At 43.8% G+C, this 18612-nt stretch overlaps 1 protein-coding gene and 1 pseudogene across 5 annotated transcripts in view; one reads left to right on the top strand and one right to left on the bottom strand.

Annotated features, from left to right (window-relative positions):
- LOC126248704 (ecdysone-induced protein 74EF-like) overlaps positions 1-18612 on the bottom strand; it is a 737945-nt gene that overhangs the window by 602733 nt on the left and 116600 nt on the right. The gene's annotated exons all lie outside the window — the stretch shown is intronic.
- LOC126250023 (5S ribosomal RNA) lies at positions 15845-15962 on the top strand (annotated as a pseudogene).

The following is an 18612-nucleotide window of genomic DNA, read 5'->3' as shown; positions in this document are numbered from 1 at the left end:
AATTTACATATTATTAAGAGCTAGAGAGAGCTTTACTCGTGACCAACGATTACATGGTCAGTCGCAGTAACAGTTACCTTTCCCCTTTTCCCTGCCCTATGATACGCATTTCTGTTCACAACATATATGCCTCTACATGCTAATTTTTCCTTTGTCTAAGGTAGAATGCAGGAGGGGGCATCTTCTGCTACTGCCGTCACAGTTTGCCTAAGCTTGAGATGGAAAACAGCGTTGTTACCTCTCGCAAAACATCTGCCCTTGGAGTAGTATTTTTTGTTCAAGTTAAGGGGGGGGGGGGGGGGTTGGAGTTAAACATCTCCTCCACTGGAGCGTATTTGACACGAAACACTAGCTTTGATAGGACAAAAGGAGGGAAGAAATTTGAGCTCTTTCTGCAAGGAACCGTGCCGGGATCTGCTTGAAGTGCTATACTGTGTTAGTTGTTGTTGCAAATCTATGAAACACAGTTAAATGGAAGAAAGTGACTGTGTTTTATATTTTCTGTCACGAGCCTCGCCGACGAAAAATTGCGTGCACAAAGTAGTATTTCCTGGGCCGATCTGACGGGAGTCAACGTTTGCCTTGCAGCTCCACAGGTGTAGCTGCTAGGTCTCTCGTCCCGTCGTCTCTCTCTCTCTCTCTCTCTCTCTCTCTCTCTCGCTTGGACACACACACACACACACACACACACACACACACACACACACACACACACACACTGTCCCAGAAGGGTGTATCAAAAAAGGTATTCCATATATTTTAAGGTGGTATTATGGATCAAAACAAGACAAAAACGTCCAGTACTAGCTGCGGGGAGTGGCCGCGCGGTTTGAGGCGCCTTGTCACGGACTGCGCGGCCGCTCTCGCCGGAGGTTCGAGTCATTCCTCGGGCATGTGTGTGTTTGTTGTTCTTTGCATAAGTTAGTTTAAGTACTGTGTAAGGCTAGGAACCGACGACCTTAGCAGTTTGGTCCCTTAGGAATTCACACACATTTGAACATTCATCCAGTACTCATACTTTCTAAAATGCACACCTTAACAGCTACGAGCACTTATTCATCTGCTCTTCTGTGGAACACATCTGCTCTACTACAAGCTATTTGCTATTACGAACGACCTACATAATGCAGTAAACAAATAAGGTCACAGTCTCCTGCTACTGTCCATGGATATAGCATGTTATAAACACCTGTTAATGTTCTTACATTAAACCGCTTTCGCAGTTCTGAGTAAGAGCAGAACATACAATAGCCTTATGGAACCAGTCTGTGTTTTGATACGCTTGTGAATTGCTTTTCCACTGCAGTTTTATCTTTGCACTTACCAGCACAATGGAAAAGCCTGTTATTCCATACGGCGAATGGACACCATATTGAGCACCTCCTTTAGCGATGGCTTACAAGTGCAGATCATGTGTAACAGGAAACAGATTACATCAGATGCTTTCCTGCTTTCTAGTAACAGAATACGTGTTCTCATTTGCTTACTGCATCCTGTAGATCGTTCGTAGCAGCAAAGAGCTTGCAGCACTTATTCAGTAGAAGAGACGTGTTTCACAGTAGCGAAGATGAACAAGTACTCATAGCTCTTGAGATATGCATGTTGGAGTCCATGTTTATTCGGAATTTTTTCTTGTTGTGGTCCATATTACCACCTCTCAAAATACGGAAAGCAAAGAACTTACAGGAGGAGAGATGTGTTTCACTGTAACCAAGATGAACAAGTGCTCCTACCTCTTAGGGTACCCATTTTAGAGCTCATTTCGTGTGTGTGTGTGTGTGTGAGAGAGAGAGAGAGAGAGAGAGAGAGAGAGAGATACTTTTCTACTGAAAAGTAAGCTGTTGTTGACAATAAGTAAACTTAGTTCATTTCATTACATTTTGATAGTTTTTCCCATATACATAAATTTACAAACGATGTCAGATTTCGGGTAGCACGGTGCTACATATAACCACCGTTGGCAGTACCCGTGAACTGAAGGTTGTTTGCTGCCTATGACCTCGAGAGGAGGCACGACTGTGCAGTGAGAATAACTCTCTAGTACGTACGAACTTCACACAGTTCCACGACAACACCGCGGGTTGTTTGAAACAGCTGCGTAGCTCCAAGACAATAACAGAAGACGAGGATGATCCGTGCAAAAACAGAGTCAACATCCTGTCTGATACGAATTCGCCTTTTTTCTCTCTATACTTCTGGCTCGTTCCATTCAATGCTACCGACATTCGTTTGAGAGTTGTTGGTACGGAAGAACGAGGTGTGCTTTGGAAAGATTTGCACCAGTGACTCTGAAAGATCAGCCAAACGGAGGGCTAAGGAAAAGTGGAAGACGCGAAAGTTACAAGCCTGGCTCCTTTGGAGTCAAACCAAGGGAACGTTTTCCAACGAGCACTGAGTCTGCAAGTCGTGCTGTTGTCGAAGTGCCTAGAAGGCAACAGCTAAAAATTTCATCTCATATACGCAGCATTCAAAGTGTTAAGTTTTTGACTGCTTTGATAGACGACGCTGATTAGAGCGTTGTTGACGACTGCAAATCCTTCTCGGCGATTTGCCACCTTCTTTCACTGTATTTCCTGTTCCTTCTCTCTTTTTTTTTTTTTTTTTTTTTTTGTAAATTTGGAAATTTCATGATTAGTCCACGTATAAACCGAGTGATGTGTTGCGGCAGTTAAGAAACTGGATTCTTGCTCAAGAGGAAAGGCTCTCAAATCAACTTCTGCCCATTCTGAATCCAGAAAGTCTGTCTCAAAACTACGCTAAGTCTGCTCTTCATTTTTGTAATTTATAATTTATTTATAGAAGTTGTTTCGCTGTTTCTCACTTGATTCAGTCGTGTACAAAAGACACGACTGTAAATAATTTTGCTTCAAACAAGAAGGTGAAAATTTCATTTCCATTAATATTGATGTGGTATCTGTAGTCAGATTACGTAATATCAGACGATAGTAACTTCTCCCTTCTCTGATCAGTGATTGTAGGTGACTAACTTGACACTGAAAAAATATGTTTTGATTTCTTTCTCTATTCTTATTAAAGCTGAACCCACAGTTCATTTGTAACGGGTTTCACTTCACCGAACCGTGCAACCTGAACAGCCCCTATCGAGAAGGTGGTAAATACTGCCAAGGTAACATATAATATTTACGCCATAACAAACTACTGAGGACTTCGAGTATTGCCGAAAAGGAATCCAGCGCTGTTCATGGGCAAGTCGGTAAGAGGCGCAAGCTCGCCTACTGAGCTGTGCCACTTTGTCCGTATAACAAGCTCAACATTGTTAAATGCTCCGGCAAGGTAAAGAGTACAAACTAGCCACGTCCACTTATAATCTCTCACTCCACATTTGTAGCCCTGGCATTGGAAGTTTTACGTTCACCGTCGCTGGCGAGGCAGTCAGAGATGAATTTAATGAAATCTTTTGATACTGGCGCCATTGCTTGTAATACCGACCTGCGAGGATAATCTCCCAGTATGCAACGGGTGGTCATATTAGGACGGGAACAGATTTCCGCTCGGTACAGCATAACAGAGGTAAGAGATTTCCAATCTATTGTTGTTGTTGTAGTCTTCAGTCCTGAGACTGGTTTGATGCAGCTCTCCATGCTACTCTATCCTGTGCAAGCGCCGGCAGCGGTGGCCGTGCGGTTCTAGGCGCTCCAGTCCGGAGCCGCGCTGCTGCTACGGTCGCAGGTTCGAATCCTGCCTCGGGCATGGGTGTGTGTGATGTCCTTAGGTTAGTTAGGTTTAAGTAGTTCTAAGTTCTAGGGGACTGATGACCACAGCATTTGAGTCCCATAGTGCTCACAGCCATTTGAACCATTTGAACCTGTGCAAGCTTCTTCATCTCCCAGTACTTACTGCAACCTACATCCTTCGGAATCTGCTTAGTGTATTCATCTCTTGGTCTCCCTCTACGATTTTTACCCTCCAAGCTGTCCTCTAATGCTAAATTTGTGATCCCTTGATGCCTCAGAACATGTCCCACCAACCGGTCCCTTCTTCTAGTCAAGTTGTGCCACAAACTCCTCTTCTCCCCAATTCTATTCAATACCTCCTCATTAGTTATGTGATCTACCCATCTATTCTAATCTATACTACTATGCAAAGACAAGACATTGTTACCAAAAATCTCGAAAAGTTCTTGACCCCGATTTACTTACAATTTTTATATGATACTCTAATAAATGTTTAGACGGTCATAGGCTATATATATATTAAATATATACTAGCTCAGGGTAGCAGAAACCTCGAAAAGTTGGCCGATTTACTTCAAATTTTTATAGAGAGAGGGGGGGGAGGGAGGCGCTGGAAAGAGAGAGGTGGAGGATACGATGGACAGAGAGAGAGTGGGGGAAGGAGCAGATGGGCAGAGAGAGAGGTGAGGAGGAGATAAGGACGTATGTCAAATTCCACTACATATATGGCAATCCCGAAGCAATGCCGGGTTCGCTTGAATAAAATCAGTTAACATCGGAACTCAGTTTAGATGTATTCAAAGGTACCTGAATGGAAAGATTAGCGCATGTAAAGGGGAAACAGCTTTTGTAATATAGATGTGGGGTGAGAGTATAGCTATCGCGTTGCTCTCCATCCTCCGAGAGCGAGATCGTTGTGTGAGGCAGCAGCGCACGGATTTCGAGAGGAGGGCAGGCGACCTCCGTCCACTTTCACCGAGGTGGACAGCTCATGACCGTGGCCCACATGCGCACACCTTGATAATTCCTACTTCCTGGGAGACCTTGCCTTCACGCACCGCAGCTAGCTCCAGATGCAGAGCCGAGATTCTGCAGGCCGAAATTTCAGCTAAACACACGGAATGCGTATTTTATCAACAGGATTGGGTCTGTCTTAGAGACCCCCCAGGTTAGCCGAGAGCGCTAATGCGCTGCTTTCTGGACTGGGGTAGGCGCGCCGGCCCGGGATCGAATCCACCCGGCGGATTAACGACAAGGGCCGGTGTATCGGCCAACCTGGATGTGGTTTTTAGGCGATTTTCCACATCCCACTAGGTGAATATCGGGCTGGTCCCCATGTCCTGCCTCAGTTACAAGACTCGCAAACATCTGAACATTTTCGCACTATTCCATGGATTACACTAGACGCACACAGCTGGGGTACACTAATTCCGTTCCGCGGGATAAAAGCACCAGTGAAAGAAGATTGGGTCTGCCTTAGAGCTGAAAAAATAGTGCATCAGTTTTGCTTTTCAGACAGTCTCGATTTTTAATTCGGTAAACGGCTTGACCTTAGCTATGAATAGTCTTATGTGGTTTCGTGAATTTCATAATATTTACGTCTATACAGTATAGAGAATATCTGCATGTCAGACGTGGAAATAAGAGGGCATTCTGTTACGTTGATTGCGACTGCCGTGTGAAAACTCGCCACAAAGATCAGTAGCAAGCTTCTGTATCAATCTGTATTGAAAGTCGATATCAGATATTAACTTGATAAAACTGGTCCATGTGTTACAGTACATATCGTGATGCACATCACACTTCGCGATTTATAAACGATGTCATATCATGAATCGAATGGCATAAGCAAGTGACTTAATATAATAGCGGTGTGCTCCTGTCTGTGCGCGGCTCACTAATAGAAGTTCTGATCATTTCTGAACAGGGAGAAACTAATAAGCACAGCAGTATTTTACAGGATCCACGTGATATGAAGCGGCTGGTCATGAACGAAATACATTAGTAACCAATATACATCAAATTCTCTATTTACATTCTTGAGAAAGCTAGGCACCTACATTTTCGGTAACTATTTTTAGATATCCTGTATACAAAACTAACCCTCACCCGTAGACAAAATCGCGAACACACGCCAGTGCGATAGCACTCGACTTGGAGGTATTTGGCCGGCAAGCGGAGAAGATGTGGTGGTGGGTAAATTCCAGACCACTCCGCAGCGACTCGTGACACAGTTGAATGGGGACGTGAAGTTCAACGATCCCCTTCGTGCTGTTCGCTATGTACCGGCACCTAGTTTCACACTCTCCGTTCCCTTCATTCATAAAAACACAAATTCGGCACTATACAGTTACCCGCACGACACAGATGATACATTTGAAAACTTCATCATGAGTCGGAGAAAGGCAACTCCGTTGGGTTCTTGCCTAGAACGGCGATGCAAGAATCCTGAATCTGCTCCCCTAGACTCATTTACCTGAGTATCGGACTACTCTGATACAAATCTAAGTAAGACCCTTCACAAACGAAAGAAACTGTCTCCAGGCAACAAACGATTCTGCTGTGAGAATAAAAAGCGACACGTGATATAAAAACAACGTATGACTTGTTTAAGTAGCACAGCTGAAGATGAAAATAACGGTAGAGCATTTATTAACAGGTACTGAAACTACGTAGAAAGATCGCAGTGTATTTTAAACATGTAGATAATTTCTTACTTTACGCTTTTTCATCGCCCAAATAGAAGAACAAGTCTTATAGACTGGAATTAAGGGAGGGAAATTAGGATTTAACAACGAGGTCATTAGAGACGGAACACTAGCTCGGATCGGGTAGAGCAAGCGTAGGTAAGGAAAGCGGAAGAATAAACCACTCTCCGCATCCGCCTTAATCAACTTGGAGAAACTATGGAAACCCTGAACCAGGATGGCTGGCCGGTGATACGAATACTAGTCTTCATGGATGTACGTTCTGTTGGCTAACGACTCCGCCATCTCGCTCTATTAATATATGGAACTCATAAAGCACTTTTCTGTAAAGGAAAGTGGCACTGCGCGGCATACACGTCCGCCACCTTAGCCTCTTCGCTGACAAAAGGGCAACTATGAGGCACGTCTCTTATAGTTTCATAACAAGGTTGTAGTTCTCCACAGCTCCAACCGTTGGTGCTAGATGCGCATTGCTGAAGCTTTAACTGTACATGGCTCCGTATCTTCTCATATTTTTATACATTACACTTGTTTTCCTTATGCTTTTAATACGTTGCTCGGACTGACGTGGGAATCTCGGTGACTAGCTGTAGTTCGAGTTTGGCAAGGGGAACGTTTTGGAAAATGTTGGCTCGGTTAAAGCCTGACGAACGCTTGCAAAATGTTAACGTGGTTAAAGCGCTTCTTCTCTAATCACAATTATTTTACGTAGTTCACCGTTACATTCCGCAGTCCATTCACATGCTGATAATCAGACACACTCTTCTTCGCTCCGTGACTTGGACTTTCTTTTGGTTAACGACAATTTCAACTGCATCAACTCTGACTAATCATATTATGTACCTAGACGCAGAACGATTTGTATCGGAATAAAGTAATAAATGTCTGATAACAGATTTCGAGCACACAGGCTATGTGTGCTTGTTAATGCCAAGACCCCTCAGTAACTGCGCGAGTCAAGAAAAACAAAATACTTGAGTTCAGAGATTCATTAGAGAGCTTATGTAGCGCCCAAGGACTGCTCAGAAACGCTCTCATTAAGAGCCCGATCCCTTCAAGAGCGCGAGCAAGGGGTAGGAGGCAGGACTTCGGAAGTCCTACAAAAAATTTAACCCACGGATAAAACACTTGGGATAAGAAAAACACTAGCCAACACCGTCACTACTCCTGAAGTACTGTACTTAGATAAGTTCGTTATAAAAAACAAAGTATGAAAAGCTCTAAAAAAAGTCAAAAGAATGCCAAAAATCTGAAGTTCAACACGCTTTTCTCTTTTCATAAACATTAATGTGCTCTACTGAAGTGACCAGGAAATTCTTCTGCAGACTGGAGCAAAACACAAACGTAATATATTTACTATTTCCTGCGTATAACGGAAATGTTTGTCTTCCTAAAAAGGTATTAACAAGGTATGCGGTAATTCCCCAAGCAGGACCTCTTTACACAATACGTGGAATAGTATGGACTGGAATTCTACGGAATTTACTTTTTTAACAGTACAGAATCAATTCGAATCATGGCTGCTTTCGCTAAATACCTCAATTCCACAGTGCAAAATGTTAGCCGTATTTAGTTCTCACCTTTTACCAAGCAGTTAAGCATCGTTCTACGCACTGTCGAAAACGGTCAAATACTCTCTTATTTTATTGTAAAAATGCTTTTGCAGCTTTCCATTAGTACCAAGAAGTACGAACAGTGTAATAATATTGTTAAAATATGCCACTGCCGACAAGTTTCGTTATTCTAGTTGCTCTTGTGTAAACTACCGACGAGAAATACGTTACTCCATAATGGAATGTACTTCGAACAACGAGTAAGTTGCTACGAAATACTTTAGACTGCCTGAGAAGGTACACTTGTGTTACAGTTCTGCTAATCATCTCTCAATGGTACTATACAAGCACGCCATAAGTACCTGCAGAATACTTGAAATCTTTCAATAGTAACTGCTTCAGGTATCGCACTGCAAAAGGCTGAGACAAACAGAATAAATCAGTGTGTCACTTGCTCCTAGTATTCTCGCAGCGTCAAATTAATAAAAAAATCTATTTTCCAACGATAACCTGCACCATATTCGCCAGGACAACTTCCTGACGAGGAAAATGGAGATTATTGTGAGATGTTAGAGTCTTTATTCTCTACAATAATGCCGAAAATATTTCATAAAGTTGTCGTCGCGAGAAACTTCGTTTTCATGAATAAGCCAGCAGTTTAACAGTACCGTGTTAACGAGCAGAGCCACGGATTCCACTCAGTACTCTCTAACAAAATGGCATCTATAAGTATTCATTTGATGTGACCAGTCCAGCAAAACTTGTAAATAAACGCGAAGACGTTTAAAACTTGAATGACGCAAACTAAAAAAAGTTATGCGGTACTTCCACGCAAAGTACATTGTTCTACCCACTAACACCTGTTCCATCTTGTGCCTAAGGTACCATGGAGAGTCATATGGTCAGAAATCAGTCATCCCGGTCCGTTAATGTTGGCCTTCGAAATCAGTGCCACTTCTTGTCCTAACAGCAAACTCCATTCAAAGGCCCTAGGAGGCCCATCGGTACCGATCAACGGCCGTGTCACCCTCTGCCAATGGCGTCATTGAATGCGGTATGGAGGGACTTGGGGTCAGCACACCGCTCTCCCAGCCGTTGTCAGTTTTCGATAGTTAATCACGTGTTCTATAGATCATTTGGACGCTTCTTTTATGTAAACGATGTGGAATGAGTAGATTTTCAGGTATTAGGGTTAAGATTAACGAACAAATTGTTTAGTCCAACTCATGCAAGTACACTTAAAACAAAGTGTTCTTTTTTTACTGGCTATCAGTTCTTAAACAGAAATTCGTCAATGGATTAGGAGGAGGAAATAAAAGGAGTTGACCAGGCGAAATGGTTTTAAATCAGTTTTAAAAACTTGCTTTGCTATCCGTCAGACATTTTATAGCTTTTTGTTGCTGCATACTGAACTCCTTACTAAGTCACTGACAGTCTCATTAATGGGTAATAAAGGTCATTTTTTTTTCTAGTGTTGTAGTAATGGACATCACTGTTCTCAGATTGTTGTCGATTATTTATAAGAATTTCATAAACGAATATGTGCATTATGACGGCGCGGTTAAAATGCCTATCTCCTTGACGAGGTACCTACATGACGCCTGTGGATGAATACCACATATTTTCTCACTGCTCTCTTTAGTGCAATCAATACTTTGTAAGTGATGAGTTACCCCACAAAATTATTCCATAAGACACTGAGTGGAAATATGCGAAACATGTCAGGAGGTTAGTTCGATTGTTTCGAAGATTTGCAATTATACGAATAGCAACTTAATTGTCTGGAGAGCTCAGTAATATGATTCTTACAGCGCAAGTTTTCATCAGTATCTACACCCAAAACCTTACAGCATTCTACCCTATTTACTGACTCCTGCTCATGTGCTGTGTCAATTGTTGGTATGACTCTATTCGTTGTACAGAAGTGAATATAGTGTTTTTTTTTTTTTTTTTTTTTTTTTTTAAAGCATCTGTCTCGTACAAGTAAATTGGCGGTATTAATTGGGAGACCGTTACAATCCCTCTTGACGGTACTGTGTATCAAGACCATATCCATCGGCAAGCACGCGCGCTGACCGCTTGAGTCTCGCAAGTGGACATTAGAAGCACATAGCCGTATTACGACGACGCACTGGAAAGTAGTGCTTATGAAATTTTATGTGAAAACTCTTAAAGATATTAAAATAAAACAAACTTTGTTAACATTCTACATTTTTATTCTTCATTTCTACATATCTGCAGCCTTTTGCCGATAGAGGACTCCGTAATTGTAGATTGTAACATGGCGGCGTGTAGTGTAACATTGTCGATGCATCAGAAACAGCGTGCTGTATTCGAGTTTCGAATTCGAAGGGTTCTTCCGTACATGGAGCGCCTTCTCCTTTAGGATAACAATACCAGACCACACACGAGTGTTAGGTTCCGGGACTGCTACGGTCGCAGGTTCGAATCCTGCCTCGGGCATGGATGTGTGAGATGTCCTTAGGTTAGTTAGGTTTAAGTAGTTCTAAGTTCTAGGGGACTGATGATCTAAGATGTTAAGTCCCATAGTGCTCAGAGCCATTTGAACTATTTGTTAGGTTCACTGTCAGCGATCATCCTCCATACAGTCCCGACTTGGCCCCATTCGATTTTCATCCGTTTCCAAAACTTTAGGAACACCTTCGTGGACTTCAGTACGAGTGATGAAGTGATGCAAGCAGAGGTGATATTGTGACTCTGTCAACAAAGTCAAACATTCTATAGTGATGGTATCATCAAACAAGTCTCTCGCTGGGAGAAATATGTTGGTCGCCTGGGTGGCTATGCTGAGAAGTAAATATGTGTAGATGAAGAATAAAGATGTAGAATATTAATAAAGTTTGTTTCATTTGTAAAGCTTTAAGATTATTCAAATATGGAATTTGGAGGCATTACTTTTTAGCACGTCCTCGTACGTGATACGAGGTGGAATAATTTCACTGAAGCAAATATTTGAGACAGACGGTTCCAGCGGGAAATACTGTGATGTGTCTTTTATCTGACTGAAAAATACAGCCGGCCGGAGTGGCCGAGCGATTCTAGGCGCTACAGTCTGGAAACGCGCGACCGCTACGGTTGCAGGTTCGAATCCTGACTCGGGCATAGATGTGTGTGATGTCCTTAGGTTAGTTAGGTTTAAGTAGTTCTAAGTTCTAGGGGACTGATGACCTCAGAAGTTAAGTCCCATAGTGCTCAGAGCCATTTTTTTAAATACAGTTTTAGAGGACTGAGACAGATGAGATGCTGTGCGGCATCGTAGCCAACTGTTTGCAACAGATACTCAATAACGTGAGGCTAAAATTATCAAGCGAATAGCAGCTGGCGGAATTATGGGAATCACTCGTGAGTAAAGGATTCGGGAATCGACTATATGACCGTTACATGCTCTTCAGGTAATTGCAGGGCGAGGTGGTGATGCAGTTAAACTACTGGTTTCGTATTCAGCAGGAGCGGAACCCGAAGCCTCTCATTTAGGGTTTTTGTAGTTTCTATAAATAAAATTAAGAGAACTCTCGGATGGCTCTTTCAGTGCGGCCTCTAATGACTAACAGCAATCTTTGTTCGGCGCAGTGCAGGGCAACGCTAAGTGGCGCAGGGATAGAAGAGTGCCGACGAATCCGGCGCCCACGCGTCTGCCGGGGCCGCTGTGTGGGTGGCGCTCTGCGAGGTACTTTGCTGCGCCCCCTCTTCCTAACCCTCGACACGTGTATAGCATATAAGCTGTTTTCCAATAACTTCTCTCCGTAAGTGGCATCAAAAACGTATACATCTTTCATGCTGCTATATGCGACTCTCGCGTCCGTTATTGTATGCGCAGAGGTAAAGACTACACGACTACGGTTGCCTTAACATGCGATAAATTAAATTCCTATAATACTTTGGCTTCCGTCACACTGCAAGGATTACTCTCCTTACATTCTTCCGTTACTGGGGCAAATATTGTACATTTGCACATCAGTTAGAGAGCTTCAGTACAGAGGCACCCGGCCGGCCGGAGTGTCCGAGCGGTTCTAGGCGCTTCAGTCTGGGACCGCGCGACCGCTACGGTCGCAGGTTAGAATCCTGCCTCGGGCATGGATGTGTGTGATGTCCTTAGGTTAGTTAGGTTTAAGTAGTTCTAAGTCTAGGGGACTGATGACCTCAGATGTTAAGTCCCATAGTGCTCAAAGCCATTTGAACCATTTTTGATAGGGGCACCCAAGAATTCAGTCAGTAGGGGAGAATGTTTGTACCTAGAGAGTTCGTGCTAGATTTGTCACCGGTAGGTTCGAACAACATGTAAATGTTACGGAGATACTTCGGTAGTTCAAATGGAAGTCACTGGAGAGAAGGCGACGTTCTTTTCGAGGAAAGCTTTTTTTTTTTGCATTACCGAAAGAATACGCAGGTAAACTAATTTATCTAACTTCGTATGAGTCCGCACATCGCATAGGAATACAGACTATGAAAGGCACAACAGCTTGTTAGATGCAAGAAGACGGTTACGCATTTTTGTAAGTTCAAATACATCAGGGGTCTATCTCAAGGCTGTGTCAGAATTACATGATGGAAGAAAGGTCTGGAAGTGGTAGGGCATCTAACGTCAAGTATCTGAGATGTAGGGTAAAGGCCTAATGCATAAGCTCACCATTTACGTTTGGCCGGTATCAGAAGAACTAGATTTTAAATCTGGTTGTTATGAAAACAACTCCAGTAATTTTATCAGCAAACCCGGCTATTGCAAAAAAAAAAGAAAATAAATAAATGAAAATAAACAATAAAATGTGATTGGCGAAGTAGAAAAATATTCCGACATTATTGCTTCCCAAAGAGTTTGGATGCAGTCATCAAACTGTCGTACCATGTTTTGATTTCACTTAAACAGTGTGAATGATGCTTTGCATGTATGTGAATTTCTGCTTAACGAAGAAGGCAGATTACCTGTGAACTGATACACAAGAAATAGTATTCTGTAACGTTAGTGTGTCAAAAATGCGAAGATAAATATTTTACGAGTGCAATAAAGCCCATAACTGCAGGGCAAGAGAAGCTGAACAAGACACACGCAGACATGACATGCAAAATGGTTCAAATGGCTCTGAGCACTATGGGACTTAACATCTCAGGTCATCAGTCCCCTAGAACTTAGAACTACTTAAACCTAACTAACCTAAGGATGTCACACACATCCATGCCCGAGGCAGGATTCGAACCTGCGACCGTAGCGTTCACGCGGTTCCAGATTGAAGCGCCTAGAATCGCACGGCCACACCGGCCGGCCAAATAAACGGGTTTTAATTTCTCGACAACAGGGTAACTAGCTCTTTTACTGCATTTTCTATTCGAGGAAAGTGACAAGATTTTTCGCAGATAAAGTCACTATCATTGGTTTAGCTATACGTAGTGTTTACCATAATATCGAAAGAAAAAAAATATTTTTAAGCGCGCTGTACAAATGTCAAAAATAACATCTTTTAATTGGCTTTTGGGACGTGCCAATACATCCGTCTCAACAGTGGAATGTCATTTATGGCGATACGAACGTAAGGACAACCCAACAAACAGTCCCTGACAGGAGGAAACCTCTGACCCGAGCGGGAATCGAACCCGGGACCCTTCCCTTAGTAATCCGCCACGCTGAAAGATAACTTGAAATACTATTGTATTTCTCTGAAGTTAAGTGACACGGAGTGTTATGAAGAAAGTATTCTTCCTAATACAATGCATTGCTCTTGTGGTAGACGTTGAAGTAAGCACAGAGACGAACGAAAACGAGTGCACGAGTCCCCTTCTTCCTCACGTAGAGTTGTTCTCAGGGCGAATTTGAGAGGTTTCGGGCAGTGAGCGGGCTGGCGAGGCTGACAGGAGATGTTTAAGGAAACTGGAAGAGGATGGGCGCAGCGAGCAGCGGCAAGTGCACAGCCGGCCAAGTCGGAAGTGAGTGCAGGTACGGCCGACCCTGTGGCCAATGCCAAGCTACTGCGCCGCAAGGCCACTGACTCACAACCAGTCCGCCTGCGCTACGACAAACCGAACCGAGCCGCTCTGCGCACCGCGCCGCTACAATTCGGTCAGCTGACACTCGCAAATAAACACGGCGTTTGCTTTTCCCCGGTCTTCCTTACAGAAGCATCCTCCACTCTTTGCGGGTGGACCATCTGTGTCCTCGATTTGCTGCCTTCCACTCCTCCCCGGACATCAGAGTACTATCTACATGTGGCGCTCCGAAGTATTAGACACAGCTCCGCTGTTATTTACCATGAAACAGACTGGCTCTTGTTTCACTGGAAGAAATGATAGTCATGCAATGTAGTGCTCAGCTGCATTAGTGCAAGTCCCTAAATTGCGTTGGTATTCAACAACTCGGAAGAGCATGTATAGTAGCAAAAGGAGAAAGAGGAAGCAATAAAAATTCTTAACATAGGTTCTTTAGATGTCAGGCAGAATTAATTTACATTTCAGCTGGAGTTTAATGGTTATAATACAGACGTTGAAGTGCACTAATTCATCTAATCAGTTCCTCTATAGCACACGACCATAATCAAAATGGTTCAAATGGCTCTGAGCACTATGGGACTCAACTGCTGAGGTCATTAGTCCCCTAGAACTTAGAACTAGTTAAACCTAACTAACCTAAGGACATCACACACATCCATGCCCGAGGCAGGATTCGAACCTGCGACCGTAGCGGTCTCGCCGACCATAATCCATGCGTTCCGTCGATCAATGCTGAGATCATCAAGACTCTACAAGTGAGCCACGGAGGAGGACGTGCCTGTTTTGAACAATAAACTTTCGCTGCGGATAACCTCGAGTAACGTAAAGTGTAGAACATTACGCTGAGAGACTGAGAGGTAATCCACAAGCGGATCTAATCAGTGTGTCGGATTAACAGTCGTTAGTCTGGTACACTGACCAGTGTGCATGTGACGTTTCGCACTTCCGTTTATGGGAATGCTGAGCTGGTTCTCCAATGCAATTTAGGAATGTGACACCGAAACAGAACACGGAAACAAACAGACAGAATTTACCCTAACCATATACAATTTCAGTACAAGAAATTCAAAATGTGCTCCAGCCACAAAAAATAATGTCAGGTCAACTGTGTGCAAAAATTCGCTAGCCTTTGACACTGAAAAGCGAGATAACGCCTGGAAAAGAACTGCAATGCAGCTGACACGTCTATTTTACAAGACGGGCTCACAGCAGGGTGAGCATAGGTTCACAATATTCCGAAATGAATTTTGTAGCGTATTTTCTCAACTTCAGCGCACTTCAAGTCAAAGAACAGAGAGGAGCAATGATGAGAGAGGTGCGTGAGGAACTTGTCTTCATCATATAATTTCCAATAGTGGGATTCGATCTCTTAGCACAGGCTGCGGAGTAATGGCAAGGAAGTCGGTGCAGGGCACACCTGGGAAGTGATCTTTCTTCTAGTATCAATCAAAGGGGCACGATGATAGAAAATGGACTCATATTATAGAGAAAGTGCGCTCTAATTCCAATCCAGCCAGCCTGTTTAGATCTGTCATATTTCCCAAATTCACTCCACAAGGATCCTTTTCTCAACGTCATATATATCTGTTTCGGTCCAACTGAGCTACTCCTCCTCTTACGATTTAGTCGTTCTAGATGCAGAGTTTGGTTCAAACAGAAAGAGAGAGCGTTATTTCAGGGTATTTATACAATTATGAGCCGACTTGAGACTCTAGTAGATAGATTCGTATAGGAAAAACAGTCATGGAAGGAGAAAGCTGTCGGTGTCAAGTAGATATCTTTGGAAGAGTTGACTCGGGTTTGGGCTACTAAACCGAGTATCTCCCCTATGGATTGTCAGGGCATTTTCTCTGGTGTTTCGGCAAATATTTGCAGTTTTGTTTTTGTAACGGGCAACGGCCTTGCCGCAGTGGATACACCGGTTCCCGTCAGATCACCGAAGTTAAGCGCTGTCGGGCGTGGCCGGCACTTGGATGGGTGACCATCCCGGCCGCCATGCGCTGTTGCCATTTTTCGGGGTGCACTCAGCCTCGTGATGCCAATTGAGGAGCTACTCTACCGAATAGTAGCGGCTCCGGTCAAAGAAAACCATCATAACGACCGGGAGAGCGGTGTGCTGACCACACGCCCCTCCTATCCACATCCTCATCTGAGGATGACACGGCAGTCGGATGGTCCCGATGGGCCACTTGTGGCCTGCAGACGGAGTGCTGTTTTTGTAACGCGTAGCTGGTGTCAGCCAAAACAAATTCTGCCCATACGTCTTTCATACTACGACCAGTGTGGACTGAGTGCTTCGGGTCATTTCCTGATTTACGCAAAATTATTTTTAAATCAGAATTTCCCGAGCCCATTCGATAGACTGCTAACAGGTTAGTCTAGTGTGATATTTGTTTTACCGATATGTATTAACATGAACAGTAAAACACGAAGAATAACGAGTACTCCAGCAGCGACTGACCAGCGTGTTTGTGCATGGCGGCAGTGGTCAGCATCAGCTAGGCCGGTGCTATCGTAGCTGGAGTACTCGTTATTCCTCGTGTTTTACTGTCCCTGCTAATACATATCGATAAAACGAATATCGCACCAGACTAATTCTGGACCGCTCTGTCGAATGGGCATGTAAAATTACTAAAATTCCACTTCAAAAATCATTTTGTTTGTAACGAGAAACAAACCGACGTGATAGACAGTATTTTTTTTTTTGGCTGACTCCAGCTGCACGTTGCAAAAACAAAACTGCAAATATCTGCCGAAATACCAGAGAAAACTCGCTTAACGATTCTTACGAGACACCTTGCATAATATTTTCTTTCTACGACCAGAATGTTCTACTGCTCCTCCTCTCTCGCATTTCAAATGTGGGATTTTGCTTATACAATGCCGAAATTTTTTGTAGGAAATCTCACCTGATTAACAACCCAAAACGAGCTGCACGTAACTTTCGCGAAGTCTCAAGCCGAAGAGAGTGGAAACCAGGGTTGCTAGGATTGCGCTTGTAAGGCATCTGCTACCGCAATTAACGATGAATAAAACACGATTGACGCTGCTACTGAAAACAGGGGCAGATCTGCTGTGGTGAAATAGAATAGTGCCATTTTTTTCCAAGCTCTCCTCTGCACAGCACGTGTGTACGTGCAAAATTGGTTCAAATGGCTCTGAGCACTATGGGACTTAACATCTGAGGTTATCAGTCCCCTAGAACTTAGAACTACTTAAACCTAAATAACCTAAGGACATCACACACATCCATGCCCGAGGCAGGATTCGAACCTGCGACCGTAGCAGTCGCGCGGTTCCGGACTGAAGCGCCTAGAACCGCTCGGTCAAAACGGCCGGCTTGCGTGCGTGCAAAACTAGTTATTATCACGTACCATCTAAAAAGGAGAAATTAAATAACAACGGTTACTTTCCAATAGTTACGAGAATTATACTAAATACTGCGGAATGAGTTAGTCACCTGGAATGGAACCGGCTAGAAAAATACATGTATTCGTATATCTGAGTTCGACGCCTGTATGTAAATTCTGCGAAAAAGGCCTTCTGTATTACGTCAGTTTCCGTCAAAAGGGCAGAAAATTGAGCAAATAAATAGAAACTGTTGGAATCAGGTTACAACGCAACTACAAGGGGAAAGGCAGAAATGCAGACACTCAATAGCAGATGGCATAGCGAATGCATTCAAAGAACTGCAGCACTGATGTTACAAAGAACCATTTGGTCTGCGTGGGACTAGAAATACGAGGAAGTGCTGCGCGGCTGTTATAGATGAAAGAAAGGCAGTGCGCTAAAGTGCATGCGACTGCGGAGTCGCATGTGTTCCCGTAACGAAGGGGCCGAATGTGAGTTGCGGAAGTGGAACTATTGTAATGTCCAGTGGGCAAAACTGGCCGCGTCGGGTAGTTCGCTCAGCCGCGAAGAAATGATTCACAAGGGCATCATATGTCATGCTACCGACTCCTCATTGCCACACTCGCGCTGACTAACGTCGATTCGTGCTCCCCGGCTCCGCCTGCTATCGGCCAAGTGCACGCACGCCCATTTAACTCGTGACACAGACTGACTTTTGCTGTCCTTAAATCAAGGATAAAGGAACAGAAAAATTGACCTTCGCGGGTAGTCGAAACGCATAGGAGCAGCATAATAATGTTGCATAGTGCCGCTGTTTGCAGGTAAAAAACGCTTTTGCATCGAATTACAAACTGTAATGTATAATGGTCCGTGCTCGTAGTCTCGCGATAGCGTCTCACTCCCCGAGCACGAGGTCCCGGGTTCGATTGCCGCCGGGATCAGGGATTTTTCATCTGCCCAGAGATGACTGGCTGTTGTTGTGTCGTCTTCATTATCATCATTCATCCTCATTACGGTTGGTGGAAGGCAACGGCAAGCCACCTCCATTAGGACCTTGCGTAGTACGGCGGTGCGGGTCTCCCACATCGTTCCCCTTCGCTCTTTCAAGCAGCATGGGACTTCATTTCAATATATACTGCGTGTCCAGTCAATGATTCTTAGCGAATAACGGAATCCAGTAGAAACACTTTGTTGTCCGTTTGTGAAGGTCCCTTTTACTCAGGAACAAGCTGAGGTACCAAGCTGAAATTTCTGTCAAACACTAAAGTCCACGGTTCCTTTGCGCTGTAAAAAAATGGTTCAAATGGC

Source organism: Schistocerca nitens, chromosome 3, assembly GCF_023898315.1.
Source record: "Schistocerca nitens isolate TAMUIC-IGC-003100 chromosome 3, iqSchNite1.1, whole genome shotgun sequence".
Classification (NCBI taxonomy): domain Eukaryota; kingdom Metazoa; phylum Arthropoda; class Insecta; order Orthoptera; family Acrididae; genus Schistocerca; species Schistocerca nitens.
The sequence above is the reverse complement of the archived record's forward strand: the minus strand, read 5'-3'. Positions and strand labels throughout refer to the sequence as shown.